The following is a 22861-nucleotide window of genomic DNA, read 5'->3' as shown; positions in this document are numbered from 1 at the left end:
TCTGGACACGTGTGCCATGATCCATCCTTCTTATGCACCAATAATACTGGAGCAGAGAAAGAACTTTGACTAAGTTGAATTATACCAACCTCTAGCATTTCTGCAACCATACGTTCAATCTCACTCTTTTGTACATAGGGATATCTGTAAGGCCTAATGTTTGGAGGAACACTTTTTGTAATCAAATGAATAGCATGATCATGATCATGAATAGGTGGGAGGCATTTGGGAGTGTCAAATACCTTGGAATGATTGTCCAAGACTTTTTGTTGATTTGGAGAAATAAATGACTTCGATGTTTGAACCTCTAGTGAACAAAATTGTGCAATTACACCCTGTTTATAATTGTGCCAACTTCTCCATAAGTCGTTGATCTATGTCTTCTTCTATTTTGTGAGATGGTTGCATAATAGATGCAGAAGTAGAACATTCACTTGAAGATGGAGATGGAGGTTCGAGAGGTTCTCCTCCATTTCCTTGATTTACCAAAGCATTGTCCTTTGTTTTCTCTTCCTTATTTTTTTCCCTTTTTTATCAATCTCCTCTCATAATATGCAAAAACGATTATCTACCTAATTTTCTATGGTGTAGAAATATTTATGGAAATCTTTCTCCTCCTCGGTATAGGCATCGTCATCTACAATTTTCCTTCTTCGTGTCACACATCCAATACCCATTTCAAAATACTTAAGTTTTCCTTCACCCTTTTTGAGCTTGGCCCTAGTTATCATTCACACTCGCAACTCACATTAGCAAGAAGATTTCTTTGATACCAAACTTGATTTGCTATGCCTCTAATACTAGGGAAAATTCTAACTCATATTCTCAGGTGGCATAATTTTTCATGTTTTTTCCAAAAAAAGATTCGTCATTTCCATTTTTTTCTAAAAATGATTTGCTCAAATTTTATAGTATAAAATTATTTTACCTTAAAAATTGCCAAAATTTACACACGCTATATAAAATCATTATAAATTTGAATATTTTTTACAAATGTATCTTCAATCATTTTATAATTTGGATGTTAGTGACTAATAAGATTCACCAAGGTTTCTAAACTTTAAAATAAATTTGTATGCTTAAAATTTTCCTTGTCTAATACCAGCGTGATCCAAGATCGTTTCTTCTATTGATGTTAGGGGAATGTAATGTCCCCTAATAATAATAAAAAATAAAATAATATAATAAATAACCAACAATAAAGAAAAGATAATAATAGTAAATAATAATACTAAAGTTCTAAATAAATATATATATAATTAAAATAGTAAAAATAATTAAAGTTAACAAAAAGTAAAATAAAATAAGAAAGAGTTAAATTAAGAGCAATATTCAACTAAGTAAAACTTAAAATAAATAAATAAAAGTTGCATGGTTACAGATGGAATGTGTGCATGCTGACCCTTTCCATTGTTTGATCTACGATGAGGAAGATGAGAGACATCATTCTTTCACCCATTCTCTTGGGAGAAAAGTATTGTGAGACACGGGATTCCCTGGAAGTGGTACGTTGATTGAGGGCTCGGGGTTGGCCAGCTGTAGAAAGATTATGTGCAGTTGAGCCTATGGTTGGGTCGAGAGTCATCTCCAAATTCTTTGTTGCAGTTAGCAAAATTCAAAGAGCATCCAACTCCGAAAGCACAAGTAAGGAATATCGTCAATACATGTAAGTCATCTATAATCGTGTTTTTTGAAAATTCTATGTTAAATAGTTGAATAATTGGGTGTTGATTATTAATCATATAAATTGATGTTATTATTTGTATATTTTAAATCGGGGATGTTATTGCATGAAAGAGCATGTAAAAACTATGTATGCAAACACTTAAAGAAAAGAAACATAAAAGAGATCATAAATACAATGCACACAAAAGTTTGATAATGGAGTTCGTCTAGTGTGGGCTATGTCTCTGGGCCTTGCTTCAATAGTGGCAAGGCCACTTCCTTCATCTCGGCTAAAACGAAAAAGAGTACATGGAAAAATACATCATCATACCTCAATTTTTGAGGATGACCTAGAAATGGGCTACTCAATTGAAAAAAGTAGATTTCATTAATGAAATAATGGCAAAATTCAGGTTAAAATGAGTATAAAATTGGCTACATTTTGCCTTTGTCAACTCTGGAGCCCCCAAAATTTTTAAATATTCCACAACAGATTTTCCATAGGAATATTCTAGGAATATTCCTCCTAAAACTACGTTGTTAAGTTTCCATTGCACGCAGGGTTCCACCAGGTTTGACTTTTTCCCTCTGCTTATAAATCATTATTTTTCTCCACCCATGGCTCTCCAGTTTCATTGAATGAAATTACAGGGTTTTATATCTCACCGCGTCGATAGATATTCCAATGTCCCACCCAGCAATCAGTTGGCTAGCATGTGGCCTATAGTGCGTTGGAAAGGCACCTAGCCCAGGTTCAATTCCCATGGCCTACCCTATTTGGTGAATTGTTATAACAATATTTATATGATATATGATAACAAAACCCATCGTTATAATGTGCTTCGACTTGCAATAATTTTTAACCATTTTTTGTTGTCGATATATATATATATATATATATATATATATATATATATATATATATATATATATATAACGGTTATTTAGGAGGGTCACCCAACTTAACGGACCTCCAACCCTTGTATGTTTAACCACCTGATGATATATTTAAACAATATGTTACCTCCTGCCAATTGTCGATTAACAGTTCATGAGATTTGGATGTTGACCCGTCAATAAACCATTGCAATTGTTGGCTGCACAACTATCTTTGACTGTTATCACACACACACACACACACACACACACATATATTATGTTGGTTTCAAACCATACTACTAGGTGTTTTAACCAAATACTAACTTTAGCCATGTGCCAAATGCTTAATAGATGTCACGTCTTGGGTTTTGGATGGGTCATTTTGGCTACTCCTTGCGTGCCACGTGGAACCATCTTATTAGGCCACGTGGCTTCATATTATTGGCCAATAAAAGTTCCACCATACTTAGCAGTAGTGCCACCATATTTGGTTGTTCTACCAATTGTAGTGGTTCAACTACTTTTAACTGGAGGTTTGCTAAGTTTAGCCCCCAAGAGCCAAACTGAAAAATTTAGTGATTGTTAGAGTCGGTCTGGTCAGTCCTTCGTCAGAGATCAAAACTCTTTATGCATTTCATTTTAAGGTGTCCCGCTCCATTCACTCAGCTGCATTCCACTAGGGGCATGCCATGATATGACGGAGAAGGTCATGCTAGTCACTTCCCCTCATGTCTGGCCCCTACTGGCTTAGGTCTTTTGTCAATGATCACCAAAGTCCATGACAGTCAAGGTCTGGTCCTTTAATGGACAAAGGTCATTTTCGGTCATTAGGTCTAGGGATTAAATCAATTTGGTCTTCAAATATGTCCAGTAAAGCCATGCAGGCCAAAGTGATGCCCTTGCAAAGTAATGATTCACATAGTTTCATCGTCATATTGATAAACTTCAACTGTTCTTCAAAACTTTGTTTTGAAGAAAAGTAAAACAGTGTTATTGGTGACAAAATTTTCAAAAAGGTCTTCAGTTGATTTCTTCAAATGCAGTCATGGTTTCCATGGCCAAATGTCCTATCAAGCAATCCCTGCAAAAAGTGTTGAAAATTTCATGATTTGAGCCAAAATTTCAAAGGAAAAGTGAAAATCAGGGTTGTTTTAAAATCAGTGAAAAAGTGTCAAACACGACATTAGAAAAGTGGGTTTTTTGAAAAATAAAAGTTTAAAATCATGACCTCCAAGTCTTATACACAAGTTTCTATCACAAACTAAATCCATTGTGCAATCAAAGGCATAAGGAAAATGTTGCAAGGTCGTGGAGTGTGAAATCACGCAATTTGGAGCAGTTTGGAAGAGGTTTCAAGGGCGCGGCGCACACAGAGCCCGCCCGCAGTGCTTTTTTATAACTGGCGCAGCGCACACCCAAAGCGCGGCGCACTGGGTTTTGCGTGTGGCGCATAGAGACAAAGCGCCCAGAATTTGACAAACTCCCCCAAATTTTTTTGTCAAGCAAATAAATTGCAAGGTAGGCTCCATAAACTCACTTGTGCATCAAATTTGATAAAGATATGGTGGTTTATTACCTGTGATTAAATGCAAAATTATTTCATGAAGTTAACCACAAGAAGACACCAAAAAACCATTTTGCTAGGGTTGTGCCATTGTGTTGTTGCTGCCAAGGCTTTATTTTCCCTACCTTACCCCTGTTCCTTTTTCCCCTATGCTATTTTTCCTATTATCACTACCCTAACACTACCAAACTCATATTCCCTTTCCCCTACTCCTATTGGTCAATAAAACCCCAAACCCTACCTTATTAAAACCCCCAAACCCTAACCTATCAAAATACCCAAAACCCTTACATCTCTCTAAACAAAATACTCCCTATAACCCCTATTCCCATTACATTACTCCCCTCCTAATACTCCCTTTGTTTCATTGTTCCCCTTGGTGGCAGATATCACAAACAACACTCAGTTTCACCATCATCAAAGGGTAGCCTTAATACAGTATATAAACAGAAGTCATGGCATCTGAGGGTTCATCAGAGTATGAGGTGGAAACTCACAGTGATACAGCTTCAGGAGAACAGGCCCCCAGGAGACATCACAGGAGTGGCAAACATGTTAGGGATGAGCCAAACACCCTCACTGAGTTGCAGGCATGCCCTCTTGCTATGTCATGTTTCCAGCACCTAGCATGTTTTGAATTTTGTCAAAGGGTGGCAAATGTTAGAGTTCATCATGAGTTGGCCCGTCTGTTTGTGCTTCACCTACATGGAGGTCAGTCTATCTTGGCTGGGGTCACCTTCACATTGACACCCAAAACTATCTCAGTGGCAACAGGCATACCAAATGTTGGAGAACAGTGGCATAAGAAAAAGAAGGTGGATAGGCATCATTATGAGCCTTACATTAAGGCTAGTTGTTTGAGGCATCTCACAAGAGTCTTCCCATTCAGATTTTTGAAAGATGAGTATGCTCCGCTCATGAAATTGATCATGAAGTACTTCAATTGTGAGGGGAGGTTTTCTCACCTATATGCCTATCACATCAGGTTGCTCATGCACTTTACCAGGGTGCGGATGATGAACCTCCCATTTTTCATTTGCGAGAACATAAAGAGGATGAAAAATTTCATGCAGCATAAGACCCCTTAGCAGCAGCTCAACAGTGTTTATCACTTTGCTCTTATCCGGATTTTAGTGGATCATCAGTTGGGATTGCAGGGCATTTCTTGGGAGGACTTCATCTCCCATGACTTCTTCAGCGCTCCACAGGTAGTATCAAAGGCAGAGCATGAGATAGGTGGTCCTTCACATCAGTATGAGTGCCATGAGGCCGCTACTATGCCAGTATTCATCACCTATCAGAGAGGCAGTAGACATTTGTTTGTAGCGGCAAAGCAAGTGTTATCTCCACCCAGGGTGGAAGGGGCCTCCCTTCCTACATCGACGACACAGGAACATGACAAAGGTAAGGAGCCCATGCATGATGAGGGGCCTTCAGGTGAGCCATTAGGTGAACAAGAAACATAATTCATTCTCCTTCACGGTGATGAGACAGATACAGAACCTACAAATGCAGAGCTTAGAGAGATCATCCAGGAGCAGAAATCAGTGATTGCTGCCTTATCCCTTGACTTGGAGAGGGCTAAGTGGAATGTGAAGTACCTGGAGTAGAGAAACAAACAACTAGAGGATCAGCAAGTGATCATGGAGCTACAAAACATTCGAGAGCATCTCCAAGCTGCACAAAGAAGAAGATTTTAGCTCACATCATTGGAGCAAGAGATCAATGAGGACCAGGAGGCCCATCTCGAGAGCGTGAACATGCACTTGGAGAGGCTGTGAGACAAGGCTGACCAGCACCATGCTTTGCTGAGACACATGGCTTATCATTATAGGACACGAAATATGAGTGCAAAGGCTCGGATAAGGAGCTTGAAGCCAAAATTGAGCAAAGCAATAAAAGAGGCAAAAGAGGCAAAAGAGAAAGATCAGCTTCGAATCTTGGCTAAGGCTTCTTTGGCACAGCATAGCACCCCATAGAGAACCTTCAGCCCAAATTTCAAGGAATTTGGGGAAATTTTGGTCACATGACAAATTTTTGGGCAAAACATAGGTTTTTTCTCCCTGTGCGGCACGGAGCTAAAAATTGGGAGCTCCAAATGAGGAATGGTTTGTATTTTTGGATTCAGAATGAAAAATCACGACTACTGGTGCTTGGATGAGAAATTTTGGCAAGATTTGAGTCTCCAGGAGGTCAAAAACACCCAAACAATGACCTCTCTGCCCCTTTTTTGACACACAGGAAGCAGTCTTGGGAGAATGAAGATTTGGAGGGGCAAATGAGCACCAAATTCAGAAATTCTAGTTGGGTTAGAAAGTAGACAGGACAAGCTTTCCAACAAGCACACTTGGGAACATTTTGGACACCTGCAAGTGCCTCAAATCAGGCTCCAAAGTAGCGCGGCGCACAGAGAAAATGGCGCGGCGCACACAGGAAAAATTGCCAAATTTGCTTCTGTTTCGCGAAATTTCGATTCGCGACTTCTCCAAGTGGGCCCGCTCATCTACATTTCGGTTTTTTGGCACCTAAGGTGGCATTTAAAGTATTTTCTCTCCAGATTGGCTTCTATCCAAGTGGCGAAGGAAGGCAAACGGTCACCCAAGCCATTTGTCATGTTTGTAACGCTGCACTTGTAGCTGATGGTTGGCTCTTCATCTCCATTTTGTAATGATTCGAGTAACTCCCCAACCCTTGGGCATTCTATCTCTTCATGGCACATTCTATATATTGTATGCAAACCATTTGCAAAGGGTTGGTTGGCTTGTAACTTCTGGGAGACTGTGGGAAAGAAACTCTGCTTCTTCACTGTATATTTTTTACAGAGAATTAATGAAAGGCAGCAGCTCTGTTTCATGAGATTCATGTGGTTGTGAGTGTAGCAAATGTGTCTCTTATGTTTTCATATGTATTTCTTTATGTTTCATAATTCAATTCATGTTCATTTCCAGTGAAATTTTCTGAGTTAGATAAGGTAGAATTCAATTTTATTGCTCTGCCTATGGGAAAATTTCATGTTCAGTGTTCTTCTGTTGAAAAGAATTCATGTTCCTATGCCCTTTTCACTCTCCTAAACAATCTCTCCATTCCACGTCATTTCAAACTAAATTGCTACACTTTCTGCCTGCTTGCCTCACGAAGTAATCTGTGCCTTTGTATTAAATTCTCTGTTCTTTGCTGACCATTGGTCCCATACCATCCCAGAAGCTCAGTCATTCATAAAAAATTGTTTCTTGTATCCCTATTCACTTACTAGCCTAAGATCAATACTTCACTGTAAGTCATCTCAGACCGTTTTTGCTTATCTATTCACTGAGCGTGACTCGGAGAGAGCCCTCTCCTGTTCTGGTAGGGCTAGCTACCAGACTGAGCGTGGTTTGTGGTTACCCTGAATTTTGCCTTCCTTCAGCCTAGGGAAGATTTAGGTGCTAACATAGTGGCGACTCCACTGGGGAACTGAAATCAAATCCCCTTATTTCTTAATAATTCTAAGCTTCCGGATGATAATTTTAGGATTGGATAGGCTGAGTAAGTTGGTTGTGTCCTGTGGTTTTTCTCAATAGCACGCTGGCTTCGAGATGATATACCAGAGCCAATCCAGACCTGGATCCTCCTCATATTTACGAAAACCCCAATTTGATTCCGAGACTCCTTTGTCAAGAGAGCGCCATAACTCCCGTGTTCAAATCCCATTCATGTCCTGACAATTTTGAGTATCTTGAAGAGCTGGAGTTTGACGAGTGGTTTGAAATATCATTGTTTGAGTCTAAATCCGAAAGGGCTGTTGACTATACTGTCCCCAATCCACAATTTCTTGTAGACTTAGAAACCGAAAGAGCTAATCGGCTAATTGATAATTATATTGCGACACAGCCTCAAACTCCAATTGCTAGCCCCTTACAAACTGTGCACATTCCTCCAACACCTCCAAGGCCAACTCCACCAAGAGTGATGGCTGCCCGTTTTGCACCCCTAGTTCTGCCTCAAGTTCTAGATGATATGCCCGCAGATTATCAAAGCAAAATCCCGTTTTTTGATGGCACTCCTAACAGCATTACTGCCCAGCAACATGTGGACAAAATGGCAGACTTCTATGAACTTCATGAGATCGATGCGGAGAATGTGGCAATGAGACTCTTTGTACAGACATTTGCAGGTGATGTGAGGAAATGGTTTAGAGGTTTTTCGGCGGCAAGTATCGCTACCTTGGCTAATCTACAAAGACAATTTTTAAATCGATGGGAAGTGAAAAAGAATCCTCTTCAAATTATGGTTGAATATGAGAAAATTAAGCGAAACTTTGGTGACTCGGTCTAAGATTATTGTGTTAGATTCAATACAGTTTATAATGAGATTCCAGATCATCTAAAGCCGCCTGTGGGACTAGCTATGATGAAATTTCCGGATGGTTTTGATGCTGACATGGCCTACCAATTAAGAGAGAGAGAACTGGCCACAATGGAAGACATGCAGAAAATCGTGGTCAGCGTTGAAGCAAATCTGCTGTCCAAAAGAGCTAGAGCGAAAGTAGAAAAGAAAGTCACGGTTAAGGAAGAGTCTTCTTCAATGGATCAATTACTCAAAAAGGTAGAGCAGATGCTTGAAAGAGTAAAGCTCGATAAACCTGAGCCATAAGTTAGAAATCCTAACTTCCATGGCCAGCAGCAGTAGCCACAATATAGAATAAGACAGATAGATCAGCGAACCTAAGAGCAGACAGCACAACAGCCAGTACAGACACCTTTGCAGCAAAATTTTGTGCATGGACCGGAGTCAGATGAGGACGGAAATGTAATAGGTGAAGAAAACCACCTCTTTACTCTAGATGAGCTGCCTACTTACATTACCGAAGAAGAGGAGTGTGCAGTGAGCTCAGCTGCACACAAAGATGCAGATTTCATTCTAGCAAGTGACACTATTTTACAAGAAGAATCAGAGAAGTATCAAAGGGGGTATATGAATGCTCTGTCCGCACAGCAGCAGCGATATTCACTTAGAAACAAAGATGTGCCCATAGAAAATTTTAGGGGCGAATGTTCACCCTTTGGCGAAATTAAGGGGTTTTAAATTTTTAGTGGGCGAATATTTTGTATCATAGTACATTTTACAAATCACCTCAAATAGCCCACCTTATTTTAAGGGAGAGGGTAAAAAAGGTAAATTTAGCCCTTGAAATTAGGAGTTACAACCTTCCATTCGCCCATTTTCAAGAATAGGTTTTATTTAAGTGAATCCTATAGGCCAAAGGCCCAAATACCATATTTATAAAAGAGGTATGGTAAATTAATAAAAATATAAATAAATGAGAGGTATGGTAAATAAATAAAACATTTTTTATATTTACTCCATAAGTCACCTTATATACATGCAAGGGTGTAAACACATAAAAATATAAGTAAAGTGGAGGTATGGTAAATAAATAAAACGTTTTTTATACTTACTCAAAAGGTATGGTAAATAAATAAAAATATAAATAAACTAGACGCATGGTAAATAAATAAAACCTTTTTTTATATTTAGTCCATAACCCTCGTTCTAGTTATGAAGGCTCAAGAAAGAGGTTTTATTTAAGTGAATCCTATGGGCCAAATACCATATTTGTAAAAGAGGTATGGTAAATTAATAAAAATATAAATAAACGAGAGGTATGGTAAACAAATAAAACATTTTTTTATATTTACTCCATAAGTCACCTTATATTTACAAACACTCAAAAAATGTGTTATATTTAGGTCAAACCTATGGGCAAAATACTATGGGACAATACCATGGACTAGATTGTTATTAATACCATGCAAAAAAACATTATTAACCCTAATATTAGTATTAATAAAAATAAAAATGGCACATGGTATTGACCCATGGTATTCACCAAAAATGTAGCCTATTTAAATGGGGGAATTAAACCAACATAGATCCATCTTTACTCTGGATCTACTAACCCCCGAGAGGTATCACATATCGTGATATGAAAACTAGCATAGAGTGAAAAAATATTTGATCCGATCAAGAGTAAAAATGGATGTTGTAATTTAATGTATGTTAAACATTTTAGCTTGGTTAAAATAAAAATCAACTATTAATTTTATTAATTTTTATAAATTACTAATAGTAATTTTTAAGCTCTTGGTTTATGATAACCCATGGTATTGACCCATGGTAATACCATGGTATTCATGTGAGCATAGACTATCTAAAGGGGAAATTCTATCATCTTAGATCCATCTTAATTCTGGGTCTACCAAGTGCTCAGAGGGATAAATAGATTTCATCCCCCTAAGAGTGGTAGATGTGGAGTTAAGATGGATATAGGTTGATTTTTATGATAATGGAGATATTAAATAGACTTAGGAAATTATATTGTAAAAACATCTTAAGGTGAATGGTTAAAGCATAGACATTGGACAAGTATATTTGTATACTTTTGTTTTAAACTGAAACAAATCCAAGGCTAAAAGGAATGGATTGATTGCACTAGTCATCCTTCTATAACTTTCCAACATATGCTGGAGTAAACAGATTGTAATTTGGGTAATTTTTCTAATTGCAAACAGGAACATACTTGTGTATTGGCAGGGTGGTTACGAGGTCCCTAGAAGTGATGAATTTGAATTTTTCTTGGTTTTATATATAGTATTAGGTTTTTTCTCATGCTTTCTGTGAATGGCACGGGTGAATTTTATCCTACACCCACTAGGTTATCGATATGTAATTTCGGTAATTTTGATTTCAAAAGATATTTTAAAGAAATGTAATGATTTCATTTGTGTATTCAATAAACACAAGATTTTATAATTGAGTAAAATATTCGCCATGCCTGGTGAGAGATTCGCCAAAAATGTATATATACATATCATATTATTGATAAAATCATCTTCTATTTTTCCTATATACCATGGAGATTCGCCCATTTATTATACATGTAAATTTAGGGGGGGTTCTTAAAATTTTCCCTGGATATGCCAGCCAAACCAATTCAGAAAAAGAAGGATGTTGAAGCATCAAAGAATGATTCATCAATTTCACAAAGGAAAGGAAAGGAGGTGGTTGGTCCAGAGAGCAGCAAATCACCATCAGCAGAACAATCACATCAGCAAGCTGCATCAAAAGAAAAGGAAAAGAAAGAAATCCCAGTCAAAGAGGTAGAAAAGATTCCCACTTTTAACTTAGAGAATGAGATTTCTAAGTTAAAAGTATCCATCCCCTTGACTGAAATAATGAAGAACAGTAGTTATAGAGGACAAATATCTAAGATGTTGAATTTGGACCCAATGTCCGACATGGTGAATGTTGAAGACGATCAGCCCGAAATGATTTTTGGGCCAGCATCGAATGGTGAGTCTCCTGATAGTGATGTGCCACCCTTTTACATCAGTTTAAGATTGCATGATTTTGTGTTACATAATGTCATGTTTGATTCCGGAGCTTCTCACAATCTCATGCCCAAGGCTATCATGGATAAGATCGGTCTGCACATCACCCGGCAATACCATGATCTCTATTCATTTGATTCCAGTAGAGTGAGATGTATAGGACTCATCAAAGACTTGGTTGTGAGTTTGGATCAGCTTCCCCTGAAAAATGTTTTGATGGATGTGGTTGTAGCAGATATTCCTTCAAGGTTTGGCATGCTTCTTTCCAGGTCTTGGGTAGCAAAATTGAAAGGGACACTATAGCTAGATTTCTCCTATGCAACTATTCCGGTGTTTGGACAAATGAGGAAATTGTATCGAGAACAAAAAATGAAATATATGATCACAAGCAAGGAGAAACCAATAAATCATCCAATTAACTATGTACATATAGATTTAGAGTCTTTTGTTTTGTATTCAAATAGTTTAAATGATATAGATAGTCATGTTAGGTAAACTTGAATAAGGATAGAGTCAAAGTTGACCAGGTTAAACAGTGATGGTTTTGGGGCACATGGTATTGTGCACCCATGGTATTTTTCCCGTGGTATTATATGTAATGGAGCTTATAAAAGGCTGGAAGGACTTCATTGTAATGCAAGACCTGGAGGTGAGCGGTGAAGGCTCACTTGGTCAGATTGGCCAAGGTTTTGGCCAATGCTAATGAGATCTTATTAGGTTGGGTTTTTCCCTAGATTTGGGGTTTTCCCGTATAAACATTTGTGTTTATGTGTTTATGGTTGTTGCTGGTTATTTTTATATTTATTCCTCTCGGTAATTATTTATGTTATGCAATAAATTTCTTAACAACTGTTATCAGAGCCAGATATTGGCTTCAAAGGGATTGTTTGATGCCAGGGGTTTATAGTGCCTGATGAGATCAATGTAGTCTTTCTTTTATAGATCTGGGTCTGAAAATAATGGTGGAACAATCTTACGCAGAAGAACCTCAAGGAGAATGTGTGGAAGATAGTGTCGGTCGGGGATTGCACTGCATTTGCGATATTTACCAGTGCTGGAATCTACGAGGGCTCACAGTTGGAGCAGTTTGATAGAAGTTTTTTGAGCAAATAAAATTGAGAGAGGATGGATCGGAATCGTAGCAGCAATAAAAAAAATAAAAAAATTAATGAAGTCAAAATTATTGCATGTAAAGAGGCATACTATTGTAAGACCTGGTAAGGCATGTGTACCCCTCGGTGATCATCGATAAAGTCTGGGTTAGACCTAGGTGATAGGGGGGATGTCAGGTTAACAATACCCTAGGTAAAAACTCTGAGGGGGGTAAGAGCTAGAGGGAGTGGGATTGTCTCACTTAGCAGGTTTGGCTGGAGTTAGTCAAGTAACCCCAAGTCAAGTTTAAGGGGGGAATATTGTTAGGTAAACTTGAATAAGGATAGAGTCAAAGTTGACCAGGTTAAACAGTGATGGTTTTGGGGCACATGGTATTGTGCACCCATGGTATTTTGCCCGTGGTATTATATGTAATGGAGCTTATAAAAGGCTAGAAGTACTTCATTATAATGCAAGACCTGGAGGTGAGCGGTGAAGGCTCACTTGGTCGGATTGGCCAAGGTTTTGGCCAATGCTAATGAGATCTTATTAGGTTGGGTTTTTCCCTGGATTTGGGGTTTTCCCGGATAAACATTTGTGTTTATGTGTTTATGGTTGTTGCTGGTTATTTTTATATTTATTCCTCTCGGTAATTATTTATGTTATCGGTAATTATTTATGTTATGCAGTAAATTTCTTAACAAGTCAGGTAGTAGAAGCAGATGATATTCTAGAAATAACAGAAAATTTTAGAGAAATTTTAAAGAAAGAAGGACAAGAACAGCAGAACAATGTTGAGCAATCAGCTGAAAGTAATGGACAGCAAGCAGACAAGGCACAACAAATAGATTTCCAGCACTTACAAGATGAGGAAGAAGGTTTGTGGACCACGGATTTTGATGGAGCAGTGGGAAATGATGGCACTGGAATTGGAATTTGGGTATGCAGTCCTTTCTCTGCCCCAAACAAAGTGCCTAATAGCGTGAGGGTTTGCTCTTACAAGTTGGATTTTGAGTGTTCAAAAAATGAACCTGAATATGAAGCTCTAATTGCTAGCCTGAAGATTCTAAGAAAGTTGAATGCTAAGAGGATTTCGGTATATGGAGACTCCGAATTGGTAATAAAGCAGGTCAGAGGCGAGTATCAAGCAAAGCGTCCTAGGATGCGGGCCTACGGTAATGCAGTTCTAGACATCCTAAAATTATTTTCAGAATACACCTTGACATGCGTGCCTCGTATACAAAATAGTATTGCTGACGCGCTTGCCAAGGCAGCAAGTAGTTTGAAGATCCCAATGAATTCTAGTAATAAATTTGAAATCCATGTCAAGCATCGTCCAACCATTCCAGACAATCAGAGATATTGGCAAGTGTTCCAAGATGATGAGGAGATTAAGGATTTTCTGCAAAACAAAGGCAAGTTCAAAGAAACCTCAATAGATGTAGAAAATGACGATGGTAAAGGGAATGGTGCAGATGAAGTGCAGATCAATGAAATGGACGTGTTGCAGCTGAAGAATAACGTTATTCCTAAAGGCTTGATACCTTTAGAAGAAATTTTTGATCAAGATGATGTAGCCCACAAGCCAACATTGCAGCCAACGGAGAAGGGTGTAGAAGAGGTCAACATCGGAACAACTGCCAATCCTAAGTTGGTAAAATTGTCCAAAGCATTGCTGCCAAAGATCAAGGACAAATACATCAGTTTGCTGGCTTCATTTGCAGATGTGTTTGCTTGGGACTATTCTGATTTAAAGACCTATGATACCAATATAATTCAGCACACGATACCCATCAAACCCAATCAAAAACCACTGAGACAAAAGTTGAGAAGGATAAATCCAAAGCTGCTGCCATCTATTGAAAAGGAGGTAAACAGGTTGTACAAGTCAAGTATCATTGTGCCCATCAGATTTTCGGATTGGATCTCTAACTTGGTGCCTGTACGAAAGAAGACAGGTGAGATCCGCTTATGCATTGATTTCAAAAATCTAAATAAAGTTTCATTGAAGGACAACTATCCACTGCCCAAAATGGACCATATACTTCAGCGAGTAGTGGGAGCATCTCGTATGTCACTACTTGATGGCTATTCCGGATATAACCAAATTTCTGTCCATGAAGATGACCGAGACAAAACAGAATTCACCACTCCATGGGGAACCTTTCATTACGCCAAAATGCCTTTCGGTTTAAAGAATGCAGGTGCCACATTTCAGCGTGCAATGGACTTGGCTTTTGCGAATGAGAAGGATGTGTTTTTGGTGGTGTACCTGGATGATTTGACGGTGTTTTCCAAATCTAATGAAGAGCACATGCATCATCTAAAAATTGTCTTTCAAAAGTGCAGAAAATATGGTTTATCGCTGAATCCGAAGAAGAGCTTGTTCGCCATGGAAGAAGGAAAATTACTCGGGCACATTATCTCAAAGGATGGCATTCGTATTGACCCAGCACATGTGCAAGCAATTCAGCAAATCGATCTGCCCCAGAATAAAAAAGAGATACAATCGTTCAATGGTAAGATGAATTTTCTACGTCGCTTTGTACCTAATCTTGCTGAACACTTAAGAGAAATGACAAACATGCTTAAGAAGGACAGCCAAGTGAAGTGGACGGAGGAGGCTATAAAATCTTTCAATTTGGTCAAATTGGCTCTTTCTTTAGCTCCAATTCTAGTCAGCCCGAACTACACTCAGGATTTCATATTGTTTTCATTTGCTTTGGAGCACACTATGGCAGCAGTATTATTGCAGAAAAGAGATGATCATGAAAGACCCATTGCATTCTTCAGCAGAGCTATAAGAGATGCAGCCTTAAAGTACAACATCATTGAGAAACAAGCCCTGGCACTTGTGAAGGCATTGAAAGATTTCCGGGTATATATTCTACATTCTCATATTCTGGCCTATGTACCTAACGCTACTGTAAAAGATGTTTTAGTGCAGACCGATCCTGAAGGAAGAAGAGGCAAATGGATTGCAGCCTTGCTGGAATATGATGTGGAAATAAAGCCCACAAAGCTGGTCAAAGGACAGGGATTGGCAAAGCTAATGGCCGAATCAAACTTGCATGCCTTGGACATAAACCTGATCGTTGCTATGTCCGATGAGAATGAAGAATCATCATCAATTCAGGTATCTGAAATGTTTTCTCTTTCTCCATGGTATTCAGATATCATATATGTGCTTAAAAATTTGTCACCACCGCCCGACATGCCTAGAAACAAAGCGAGAACACTCAAGTTGAAGGCTGCCAAGTTTTGCATTTTAAATTCTGCACTGTATTGGAAAGATCCCGGTGGCATTTTGTTAAATTGTTTGGTGGAAGAAGAGGCAAAGAAATTCATGGAGGATTTCCACAGAGGAGAGTGTGGTGGTCACCTTTTTTGGAAGTCAACAGCAAATAAAATTTTGAGAGCAGGGTATTATTGGCCAACATTGTTTGCTGATGTACATGAGATGGTCAAGCACTGTCATAAATGTCATATTTTCGAAGGAAAACAGAAGTTACAGCCTTTTCCACTTAAGCCTATTGAGGTGAGTGCTCCTTTCCAGCAGTGGGGGTTGGATTTCATTGGTGAAATTCATCCCGCTTCTTCCGGTCAGCATAGATGGATCCTCACAGCGACAGATTATTTCACAAAATGGATTGAGGCAACTCCCACCAGACAAGCTACAGATACGGTAATCATTTCATTTCTTGAAAATAACATCTTGTCTCATTTTGGTTGTCCAAATAAGTTAATCACCGATAATGCAATAGCTTTCAAATAAAAAAGGATGGTAGAATTTTGTCATAAATATCACATCATTTTGGGTCACTCAACTGCCTACCATTCGCAAGGCAATGGATTGGTGGAGTCTTTGAACAAATCATTGGTCAACATCATCAAGAAGCTGCTGGAAATAAATAAAAAGAGCTGGAATAAGAGGTTGGTCCACGCGCTTTGGGCAGATCGGATCAGTCAGAAAAAATCCATTGGTATGTCACCGTTTGAGCTTGTTTATGGAGTTGACACCATATTTCCCACCTCTCTCGCTGCCCTGGTAGTCAGACTTCTTCAGGAGGCCGACAATGAAGAAGATCCCATGCAGAGAAGGCTTAATCAAATGGTCCACTTGCAGCAAACAAGAGAAGAAGTTTTCAAGAATACATCCAAATTGCAGGAGAAGATAAAGAAAATTTATGACAGAAAAGCAAAGGCAGATAAATTTCAGTTGGATGATGTGGTGCTGAAGTGGGATGCAAGGAATGAAGAGAAAGGTAAGCATGGAAAGTTCAAGAATATTTGGAAAGGTCCTTTCAAGATTGCATCATATAGGGGTCATAATGCCTTTCTTTTGAAGGAAATGAACGGGGAAGATTGTCCAGGAGGGCCGATCAATGGTCGACTGCTCAAGTGGTACCACTGCTAAGTTATTAACGCTGCTTCCACTATCATTGTAAATACCATTTTTATTTCAGTTTGGTTTCATTCTGTCAAGTTAGCCTTTGAGTCATTTCAATGTCAAGTTTGAGTCAATTTTTTGGTCATTTTAGTTTCATAAATGAGTCAGAGTCTTGTGCTGTTGTCGAAATGATGACTCCTTAGCCCAATGGACAAATGCACTGTCTAGCTCCTCCAGAGATCTGCTGTTCTTGGCACCTCCAAGGAGCTACCATCCCCCATTGGAGCCAATGTTAGAGTCAGTCTGGTCAGTCCTCCATCAGAGATCAAAACTCTTTATGCATTTCATTTTTAGGTGTCCTGCTCCATTCACTCAGCTGCATTCCGCTAGGGGCATGCCATGATCTGACGGAGAAGGTCATGCTAGTCATTTCCCCTCATGTCTGGCCCCTGCTGGCTTAGGTCTTTTGTCAATGATCACCAAAGTCCATGACAGTCAAGGTCTGGTCCTTTAATGGACAAAGGTCATTTTCGGTCATTAGGTCTAGGGATTAAATCAATTTGGTCTTTAAATATGTCCAGTAAAGCCATGCAGGCCAGAGTGATGCCCTTGCAAAGTAATGATTCACAGAGTTTCATCGTCATATTGATAAACTTCGACTGTTCTTCAAAACTCTGTTTTGAAGAAAAGTCAAACAGTGTTATTGGTGACAAAATTTTCAAAAAGGTCTTCAGTTGATTTCTTCAAGTGCAGTCATGGTTTCCGTGGCCAAATGTCCTATCAAGCAATCCCTGCAAAAAGTGTCGAAAATTTCATCATTTGAGCCAAAATTTCAAAGGAAAAGTGAAAATCAGGGTTGTTTTAAAATTAGTGAAAAAGTGTCAAACATGACATTAGAAAAGTGGGTTTTTTGAAAAAGAAAAATTTGAAATCATGATGTCCAAGTCTTATACATAAGTTTCCATCACAAACCAAACCCATTGTGCAATCAAAGGCATAGGGAAAACGTTGCAAGGTCGTGGAGTGTGAAATCGTGCGATTTGGAGCAGTTTGGAAGAGATTTCAGGGGCGCAGCACACACAGGCAGGAGCGCGGTGCACACAGAGCCCGCCTGCAGTGCTTTTTTATAACTAGCGCGGCGCACACCCAGAGCGCGCCACACACCCAAAGCGCGGCGCAGTGGGTTTTGCGCGCAGTGCCCAGAATTTGACAAACTCCCCCAAATTTTTTTGTGAAGTACATAAATTGCAAGGTAGGCTCCATAAACTCACTTGTGCATCAAATTTGATAAAGATATGGTGGTTTAGTGTCTGTGATTAAATGCAAAAGTATTTCATGAAGTTAACCACAAGAAGAAACCAAAAAACCATTTTTCTAGGGTTGTGCCATTGTGTTCTTGCTGCTAAGGCTTTATTTTCCCTACCTTACCCTTGTTCCTTATTCCCCTATGATATTTTTCCTATTATCACTACCCTAACACTACCAAACTCATATTCCCTTTCCCCTCCTCCTATTGGTCAATAAAAACCCCAAACCCTACCTTATTAAAACCCCCAAACCCTAACCTATCAAAATACCCAAAACCCCTACATCTCTCTAAACAAAATTCTCCCTATAACCCCTATTCCCATTACATTACTCCCCTCCTAATACTCCCTTTGTTTCATTGTTCCCCTTGGTGGCAGATATCACAAACAACACTCAGTTTCACCATCATCAAAGGGCAACCTTAATATAGTGTATAAACAACAGTCATGGCATCTGAGGGTTCATCAGAGTATGAGGTGGAAACTCACAGGGATACAGCTTCAGGAGAACAGGCCCCCAGGAGACATCACAGGAGTGGCAAACATGTTAGGGATGAGCCAAACACCCTCAATGAGTTGCAGGCATGCCCTCTTGCTATGTCATGTTTCCGACACGTATCATGTTTTGAATTTTGTCAAAGGGTGGCAAATGTCAGAGTTCATCATGAGTTGGCCTGTCTGTTTGTGCTTCACCTACATGGAGGTCAGTCTATCTTGGTCGGGGTCACCTTCACATTGACACCCGAAACTATCTCAGTGGCAACAGGCATACCAAATGTTGGAGAACAGTGGCATAAGAAAAAGAAGGTGGATAGGCATCATTATGAGCCTTACATTAAGGCCAGTTTTTTGAGGCGTCTCACAAGAGTCTTCCCATTCAAATTTTTGAAAGATGAGTATGCTCCGCTCATGAAATTGATCATGAAGTACTTTAGTTGTGAGGGGAGGTTTTCTCGCCTATATGCCTATCACATCAGGTTGCTCATGCACTTTACCAGGGTGCGGATGATGAACCTCCCATTTTTCATTTGCGGGAACATAGAGAGGATGAAAAATTTCATGCAGCATAAGACCCCTCAACAGCAGCTCAACAGTGTTTATCACTTTTCTCTTATCTGGATTTTGGTGGATCATCAGTTGGGATTGCAGGGCATTTCTTGGGAGGACTTCATCTCCCGTGACTTCTTCAGCGCTCCACAGGTAGTATTAGAGGCAGAGCATGAGATAGGTGGTCCTTCACATCAGTATGAGCACCATGAGGCTGCTACTATGCCAGTATTCATCACCTATCAGAGAGGCAGTAGACATTTGTTTGCAGCGGCAAAGCGAGTGTTATCTCCACCTGGGGTGGAAGGGGCCTCGCTTCCTACATTGACGACACAAGAATAGGACAAAGGTAAGGAGCCCATGCATGATGAGGGGCCTTCAGGTGAGCCATTAGGTGAACGAGAGACAGAATTCGTTCTCCTTCATGATGATGAGACAGATACAGAACCTACAAATGCAGAGCTTAGAGAGATCATCCAGGAGCAACAATCAGTGATTGAGGCCTTATCCCTTGACTTGGAGAGGGCTAAGTGGAACATGAAGTACCTGGAGCAGAGAAACAAACAGCTAGAGGATCAGCGGGCGATCATGGAGCTACAAAACATTCGAGAGCATCGCCAAGCTGCACAAAGAAGAAGAGTTGAGCTCACATCATTGGAGCAAGAGATCAATGAGGACCGGGAGGCCCATCTCGTGAGCATGAACATGCACTTGGAGAGGCTGCTAGACAAGGTCGACCAGGACCATGCTTTGCTGAGACACATGGCTTATCATTACAAGACACGAAATATGAGTGCAAAGGCACGAATAAGGAGCTTGAAGGCAAAATTGAGCAAAGCAACAAAAGAGGCAAAAGAGGCAAAAGAGAAAGATCGGCTTCAAATATTGGCTGAGGCTTCTTTAGCACAACATAGCACCCCATAGAGAACCTTCAGCCCAAATTTCAAGGAATTTGGGGAAATTTTGGTCACATGAAAATTTTTTGGGCAAAACACAGGTTTTTTCTCCCTGTGCAGCGCGGTGCTAAAAATTGGGAGCTCCAAATCAGGAATGGTTTGCATTTTTGGATTTAGCATGGAAAATAACGACTATTGGTGCTTGGACAAGAAATTTGGGAAAGATCTGAGTCTCCAAGAGGTCAAAAACACCCAAAAAATGACCTCTCTGCCCCTTTTTTGACACACGGGAAGCAATCTTGGGAGAATGAAGATTTGGAGGGGCAAATGAGCACGAAATTTAGAAATTCTAGTTGTGTTGGAAAGTAGACAGGAGAGGATTTCCAAAAACCACACTTGGGAACATTTTGGACACCTGAAAGTGCCTCAAATCAGGCTCATAATTAGCGTGGCGCATAGAGAAAATGGCACGGCACACACAGGAAAATTTGCCAAATTTGCCTCTGTTTCACGAAATTTCGATTCGTGACTTCTCCAAGTGGACCCGCTCATCTACATTTCAGTTTTTTTGCACCTAAGGTGGCATTTAAAGTATTTTCTCTCCAGATTGGCTTCTATCCAAGTGGCGAAGGAAGGCAAACGGTCACCCAAGCCATTTTTTATGTTTGTAACGTTGCACCTGTAGCTGATGGTTGGCTCTTCATCTCAGTTTCGTAATGATTCGAGTAACTCCCCAACCCTTGGGCGTTCTATCTCTTCATGGCACATTCTATATATTGTATGCAAACCATTTGCAAAGGGTTGGTTGGCTTGTAACTTCTGGGAGACTATGGGGAAAGAAACTCTGCTTCTTCACTGTAAATTTTTGACAGAGAATTAATGAAAGGCAGTGGCTCTGTTTCATGAGATTCATGTGGTTGTGAGTGTAAAAAATGTGTCTCTTATGTTTTCATATGTATTTTGTTATGTTTCATAATTCAATTCATGTTCATTTCCAGTGAAATTTTCATAGTTATATAAGGTAGAATTCAATTTTATTGCTTTGCCTGTTGGAAAATTTCATGTTCAGTGTTCTTCTTCTGTTGAAAAGGATTCATGTTCCTATGCCCTTTTCACTCTCCTAAAAAATCTCTCCATTCCATGTTATTTCAAACTAAATTTTTACACTTTCTGCCTGCCTTGCCTCATGAAGTAATCTATGCCTTTGTATTAAATTCTCTGTTCTTTGCTGACCGTTGGTCCCATACCATCCCAGAAGCTCAGTCATTCATAAAAAATTGGTTCTTGTATCCCTATTCACTTACTAGCCTAAGATCAATACTTCACTGTAAGTCATCTCAGACCGTTTTTTCTTATGTATTCACTGAGCGTGACTCGGAGAGAGCCCTCTCATGTTTTGGTAGGGCTAGCTACCAGACTGAGCGTGGTTTGTGGTTACCCTAAATTTTGCCTTCCTTCATCCTAGGGCAGATTTAGGTGCTAACAGTGATGACCAAATTTATGTGGAGCATTGATAATTTTAGGTCCTTGTGCCCAATTTGATCAAAACTTTGACTGAGCATAACTTCAACATACAGACTCCGAATGAGGCATCGTTTATGCCATTGGAAATCTTTTGACAAGGTCTTCAATGTGGTCATCGTTTCATTGCAATCCAAGGACTTTGAGTTTTTGGCCATTAGGGATCCACCTAAATCACTACCCCCAAGTTTCATAGTGAGGACACTCCTTCCCTTGCTCCTCCTCAACATGACCCCCTTTGAGGAACACAATCACATGCCACCACCATGCATTTATGTTCACCTTGGTTAGACCCTTGACCCATGTACCTCTACTTTGAGATTTTAATAGTCACTTAAATATTTTATTATGCTTATATTTATAACATATAAAACTTAATTAATTAATCAATTAAATTTATAAGTTAATTAATCATACTTAGCTAAATTTACTAATCCATAGCTAATTAATTGGCATTATGACTAAGTACTTTTTCTTAATTAATTTTAAAACATAATTCTTCAATTTAGTATTAATAAATGATTACTTTGATTTTGGTGTGTATTAACTGTTAATGTGATCTAGGTGGATATTGGTGGCCACCCACCTATTCCACTTGGACCCCCAACACTGCTTCTTTGAGTTTCCTTAATTGTAGCAAAATTTACTAAAAAAAAAATTATAGGTTTTCGTGTCCTGAACTTCTAGAGCCGTTTGAGGCCCTAGATGACATTTTTTAAAAACAAGAAAACTTATTACTCACACTAGGCATTTTCAATTTAAATTTATAGTCCTCAAATATATCTTTCTAATGACTTATCGTACGCATCAAACAAAGATCGTATGCCAAAGTTACGACCCTAGGAAGTTGATGTACCAACTAACCCCAATGGGGCCCACAAACGCTTGGCACTTCATCTCCTAGGGTTAGATTTATGGATGTTTAGGGTTTTCCATTTTTTTATCAATAATAAAAAGGCCTTTAAGCCTCATTGTAGCCACCACATCTCTTCTTGGAGATGAGCTACCACCACCAGTGCTAGTTTATTTCCATTCTGCATATAAATAGTTTTCAATACTCTATTATTAATGAAACAAAGTTTTGTTTTTGTTGTAGCTATGTGTTTCTTCTTATATCTATATTTCATTTC

The sequence above is a fragment of the Pinus tabuliformis genome, chromosome 1_1 (genome assembly GCF_031772625.1).
Source record: "Pinus tabuliformis cultivar Carrire ecotype Pingquan chromosome 1_1, CPIR1, whole genome shotgun sequence".
NCBI classification, from domain to species: Eukaryota; Viridiplantae; Streptophyta; class Pinopsida; order Pinales; family Pinaceae; genus Pinus; species Pinus tabuliformis.
The sequence above is the reverse complement of the archived record's forward strand: the minus strand, read 5'-3'. Positions refer to the sequence as shown.